This window comes from Rhinolophus sinicus, linkage group LG02 (genome assembly GCF_036562045.2).
Source record: "Rhinolophus sinicus isolate RSC01 linkage group LG02, ASM3656204v1, whole genome shotgun sequence".
NCBI lineage: Eukaryota > Metazoa > Chordata > Mammalia > Chiroptera > Rhinolophidae > Rhinolophus > Rhinolophus sinicus.
The window spans coordinates 195,166,022-195,172,400 of NC_133752.1; the positions used below are offsets into that span (position 1 = coordinate 195,166,022).

At 46.2% G+C, this 6,379-nt stretch overlaps 1 pseudogene; it reads right to left on the bottom strand.

The window, feature by feature from the left end:
- Positions 1 to 2,602: 2,602 nt before the first annotated feature.
- Positions 2,603 to 5,710, bottom strand: LOC141568852 (DAZ-associated protein 2 pseudogene; annotated as a pseudogene).
- Between the last annotated feature and the right edge of the window lie 669 nt (positions 5,711 to 6,379).

A 6,379-nucleotide genomic window follows, 5' to 3' on the forward strand; every position in this document is an offset into this window, starting at 1 on the left:
GAAAGGGATGGCGTCTCTCTGGTCCAGCTCCCAGCAAAAACCACCTGCTCAGGAAATGTTTCTTTGATGAATCTGACAATATAAGGGCTGGGGACAGATGAACCACAAGTTCCCTTCCAGTTAGACATCAGGCACAAAGAGAGAGAGTGGCTTCCCTTTCTACCACGAGGCAACAGGAGGACAGTGGTGGCTGTGCTGAGTGTGGTTGTACCGGGTGTTGAACTGAAATGTTTTCATACCTGATGGTAAAGAGCCTCTGTGCGCCCTTCCCCGGGGGCTCCCTGGGACCCTCCGCAGCAACAATGGGTCAATGGGACCTGAGCCTGGAGAGCGATGGCCGTTTGAATATCACTCTGAAGGGTGACTTTAGGAGGAGAGTTGGCCTCACTGAGTCCAAGATCTGTTGGTTTTGGTGAACTTCATTTTGTGACTTTTTTGTTTTTAAGGAGGGTGCAGCTCACAGTGGCCCATGGGGGGATCGAACCGGCAACCTTGGTGTTATTAGCACCCGCTCTAACTAACTGAGCTAACCAGCTGCCCCTATTTTGTGACTTTTAAGGTCTAATTGAAATGAGATGAAAACCCAGGGTCCCTGAGCAAAAGAACTAAAAGAGCAGCCGTGGATATTCTCAGAAAGGCCTGCTACTTAGCCCCTCGAAAAAGAGCTTTTGTTGCTTGAGAAGAAAGAAAGAACCGTCATTTCCCTCCACCACCTCAGTCACCTTAGGACTCTGAGGAAACAGGTTAGGCGCACTGCCACGGGGGTGTGATGAGACAAAAAGGAGAGGGAACAGCTAGCCTGCCAGAGGGTGCTTAGGCCACTGTGCCTTATGCCAGTAAGACAGGGCGGGTGGCAGCCACTGCCTGAGGGCAGTGGAATATGGAGAGCTCATATGACTATGCATGACAACCTGGGGACTGGGTATCAGCAAATGATTTTTAGTAATTCCAGAGTGTTTGCCCAGCTGCCCTGGAGTCTGTCACTCACCCTGAAGCCACTGGCACCAGGACCAGGAAAACCACAGGGACACAGCATTTCTGTCCGTTTGTCACTTTCAGGCATTCAATGTCCTCCCCTGTCCCCACAGGCTCACCAGCCACTCCTTCTGTCCCCTCAAGCTGGGCCATCACCAAGTGGCTTCATTTCTGGCCATACACTATATTCCCGCCTCAGCACAGGCATTCTGGAACCTGCGCCCAACCCAAGAGGATCTGCTCAGTCCTTTGTTTCTCTTCTTTTTAATCTTTGAATAGTTTGGCATGTGTTTCTTAAAATCAAGGACAGTCTCTTACATGATCACAAAGCAAACGTGTCAAAATTGGGAAATTAACATTTGATAAAACAGTTATCCAACCCACAGACTTTATTCAGATTTCACCTGTTGTCCTCGTCCACTGTAAAACGAATTTTTCAGGTCCAGGATCCAATCCAAGGTCACCTGTTACATTTCAGTTGTCCCGTGTCTTCAGCCTTCCTTTTTTTTTAGGTGTAATGCAACTTCATCACTTTATTCAAATCTTCAAAATAGTCTTTAGTCTACATTTTTAGTATAAAAAAATCCACAAGTTAAGTGCACCACAGTGTAGAGAGACGTACGATGCTGAACTTCCGTAACAGTCAATGGTACAAACATCACATGTACAGAACATAAAATTTAGATGAACTGAAATTATAAAATAAAATCCAATTGCTGAAAACAAAAATCAAGATATTAATGATCCCTGAAATATTCTTAACCCTAATGAGATTTCACTGGGCCCAAGTCATTTTGTAGTGGGCCATTCACAATATCACCCCATTAACCCAGCTTAGGAATTCTGGGGAACCATGAGGGGCTGCATGAGACGCTTGGACAGTAAAAGGTAACCAATTTTTTTTATCTGAAAATTCCCCTTAATTTGGCTGTGAAACCATCAGGCTTCTGCAATGCGTCCTCCTCCCTGCCCTCCCCTCCCCCATTCCAAAATATTGTTTATAGTAGTTTGCTTTGCTATCCTTTGTTCAAACAGGCTGAGTTTTTCTGGCACCAAAGCAAACTTGGGTTTGATTCACGTGTGAAAAGACAACCTAAGAGGAGGGTCCAAAAGGCACCCTTCAATTTTGCTTGAGGAGATGCAAAAGCAGAAGTAATGGGTCTGATTGGGGCCCAGAGGGGGTTCAGAGGATCCTTGTGAAAGACTAGTTACAAGATGACAAGTGGGGTGAAGTGCAAGGAGAGAAGGAAATCAGTCTGACTGGCTTTCTGTCCTGCACCATTGATTCAATGGAGATTGGCGGGAGGGCATGGAAGACGAGGGTTGAGGGTGAGATGTGGGACCAAGGATGGAAAGGAAAAGGCAGGCCACTAATGCGTTTCCTTTATAACAAGTAATATGCACCAAAGACTTAAAGGAGATTAAAGACCAATCAGAATAATTTGGCAACTTTAATTCTTAGGAAGATCAAAGTTCCCTCCAAACCTAATTTGATGTTTTATTACTAAAAGCAAAGACCAGTATGGTACAGTATTACTCCAGAGGAATTAAAGGAAGAGCCTTAGGGCTGCTTTACCCACATTCATTTTATGAATGGATACATCCCTTACCTCAAAATGCTTTAGGGAGGTACTGCTACCATTACATGGTTCCTTATTAAGTTTGGAAAGTGCCTGAAAGTTTGGGCACCAGAAAGACACCTCAACAACATGTGTCTAAACGGCAACTTCAGGTTAATATGACAAAAGCAGTTACATTGTGAGAAGTGTTGAAGGTAATGTGATGTCTTTCTCGGCACAGAGGTGGCCTTGGTTCTTCACCAGATGGTGTAGCCACCATCTGTGCCACCCATGAAGTAGTTTCCCTTCCACTGAGTTACGAGGACATTGGCTCCCTGCATGACTGCAAGCTGAGCAGCATTGGGAGGGCATCCAGGGGGTGGTGGAGGAATGTTGCCAGCAGTAGCCCCAGCTCCCAATCTGGCACCTGCGTCATACCCTCCTTCCACCAGCACTGTGGAACCAGGTGGGTGGATGGGGCCAACTGGATAATAAGCCATGGGGACTGTGGAACTTAAACGTCCCACAGCCACAGACTGGGCCATGGGCAGATACAGGGAGGCGCCAGGAAATGCAACTGACATGGTGGGGATGGTGGCAGCCCCTAGGTGCACCAAGCTCCGACGACAGAGCTCTGAGGAGGCAGGTGAAGCATCAGTACAGGCTGGAGCCTGAGGGAGATGCAAAGTCTGAGGCGACACAGGATGGCCAGGAGGCTGCACAGGGAGGTTGGCTGCATTGGATATTGACCTTTGCTGTTCATGGTGGCTGCGGGGCTGGTTTGGTTTGGCGTCGCAGACGGTTATTTTTTTCGTTCTCTTCCTGTTCGTGTTCACTTCCGTGTCACCTCTTCAGCGTTCCTTTATCTGGATCAATCTTAGTGTTTCTCGGTCCTTCTCAACTTTGATATTTTGAAAAGATGGGACCAGTTATTTTATAGAATGTTCCGTCCCTCGATTTGGGTTCATCTGATATTTCATTCGGTTCAGGTTACACGTAGGTGGCAAGAACACCCCAGAAACGACACTGTGTTCTCATTGATCTTAGAGGGCGGCAGTTGACTGTGACTTGTTCCCATACTGGGGATGTGTTGGAAGATTAACAGTTTCCCTTTGTAATTAATAACTAACCTGGGTGGAGATTATCTGAAGATTATCATGTGAATATCCTGCTCCTTATAGTACATTGAGGGTTCTTGCTGGAATCAAATTACTAAAACGATTGCCTGATTGTGATTTTTAAACTCAATCATTCCTTCTGCATTTCTTAGTTAACATTTTACTGTAAGGGCCTTTTCCTTCTCCCTGACTTACTTAGTTCTGTCAATATGGGTCCATGGATTCTGGTTTTATTCAGTGGGTGATATAATCCATTACTATCATTACTTATTTTGATGCTCAGATTGTTCCAGATTTGGCCAGTGGGAGCTCCTTCAAGCTGGTTTCTGTTCCCGTCATTCTTTGAGCACTGAGCTTTTGCTTGTGAAACAAGATGGTCCAGGCTTACTCTCCCAGCTCCAGCCTTGGACTCAGTCATTTTGCTAAGGACCCTTGATTCTTGTTAGTGGGGAGTGATATTAAAACCCGAGCTCTGGAAGCGAGGTGTGCTCATTGCGACCAATGTGTCGTCACTCTTGTCCTTTCAGTGGCCAGACTGGGGAAAATAGCCATTTCATATAATTCTTGCCTTTCACAATTTTATATTTGTAGCTCCTTTCTCTCACCATGAGAAGCCTGGCTCCCAACAAAATCAATATATTTACTCCTTTGCTCAATTCTGCAATGAACACGAATTAGCCTCAGAATTACCACACCCACACCACCATTAACCAAAAAAACCTACTAACCTATTAAGTAAAACTTAAGTTTTCTTTGCAGTTCTTTTGGTCCTTTTATCTTCAGACTGAGGGGAGTGAAAATACTGTGGCTAAAAGCTACTTGGACTCTTTTCCATTTTTCTTTAATATGGTTGTTACCCATTTGATATACAGTTAAGTTTATTTGTTTCTGTTTGTTTCCAACTTTGAAGTTAAAAAAAAATCCTTGTTGATTTAACCTTTGGCATTTTAATTATGATGTGTCTTGATGGGGGCCTCTTTGGGTTCATCTTGTTTGGGACTCTCTGTGCTTCTGGACCTGGATGTCTGTTTCATTCCTGGGGCTGGGGAACTTTTCAACCATTATTTCTTTAAATAGGTTTCTAGTCCCTTTCTCTCTTTTTTCTCCTTCTGGGATCTTTATGATTCGAATGTTGGTGTACGCTTGATGTTGTCCTAAAGGTCCCTTAAACTATCCGCATTTTTTAAAATTCTTTTTCCTTTTTGCTGTTCCGATTGGGTGTTTTCCACTACCTTGTCTTCCAAATTGCTGATTCAATCTGCTTCATCTAATCTATTGATTCCATAACATATATTCTTCATTTCAGTTATTGTATTCTCCATTTCTGACTGGTTCTTTTTTATGTCTTCTGTCTTTCTGTTGAAGTTCTCCCCGAGTTCATTGAGCATCCTTAAAACCAGTGTTTTGAACTCTGCATCTGGTAGATTGCTTATCTCTGTTTCATTTAGTTCTTTTCCTGGGGTTTTTGTCCTGGTCTTTCGTTTGGAACGTATTTCTCAGTCTCCTCATTTTGGCTGTCTCTCTGTGTTTGTTTCTATGAATTAGGCAAAACAGCAACCTCTCTCGGTTGTGAAGGAGTGATCTTGTGTAGGGGCTAACCCTTTGTCGATGTCATTGTCTATAACCTTTCCTCACCTGTGGGGGATCCTCCATGTCCCCAATTTATACATTCATTCATTCACAACAAATATTAAGGCTGGTTTGCAGCAAGGAACTGCTGAGGACAAACGACATGGTGGGAACACGGTGGATGCCGCCAGGGTGAACATTAACCATTAAACAGTCACCCCACCGTTAGCCCTACAGTGCAAGCCAGTGAGCACCCAGGGGGTGTCCCGGGGCTGCTCCCCAGTCCTTTGCCAACTCCTGGGCCCGCAAGGGGCTGGGGGTGGCCATGGGCACTGCCCTGGGGATCCTGCCACCTGATGAGACAAGTGAAGAGTTAACAGGAGCGAGCTTGTGGGCTAACAGGAAGAAGCTGACCGGTAGCCGCTTGGCTCTGAACCCCTGGCTAGCACTGCACCTGAAAACTGACAAGCGCTTACACCCATCATAGAGAGGAACAGAACAGTTCCCAATTGCAACAGCAGCCCCCTGCAAGCTGACACCCATCATAGATGGGAATAGGACATTCCCAGGAGAAGACAATTGTAACGGCAGCCCCCTGCAAGCTGGCAAGCACCCTACATCATTTTTAGAGAAATATAAAACTCTAGCTAAACAGAAACGGGTGCAGCTGTTTCTCTCAGACTGCCCTGGCAAAACTTCTGCTAGTAGCTACAAACAGAAATCTCTCTCTCTCTCTCTCTCTCTCTCTCTGACTTTTAATACATCTTTTCTTACTCTTGTAGAGTCCTGTAAATTCTTTTACATTCTGCGACGACCAGGGGTTAATTCTATGCCAATACACCACCCACAAGTCAAACTGAGCCTTCTCCACTCCCTGCGAAACCGCTCAGGTGTAACCCCCAATATGGATGTCCTTTGGCCACTGACCCCAGAATCCCCAGCGGCTCTGCTCACGACTCCGCTGAGCCAACCTTTTGGGTGGTTTCCCTAACGCAGGCGGTGCCTCGGAGAGCGCCCAACTCCTGCAGGCGAGAAGCTAGGGCCAGGTCACGTTGGCGGGCTGGGAGGGAGCCTGGGCAGAGATGCAGGGCAGGCCTAGGGCTGGCGAGATGAGCTGGGCCTCTGTGGGGCAGGGGCGGGGCCTCCGTGGATACGGGG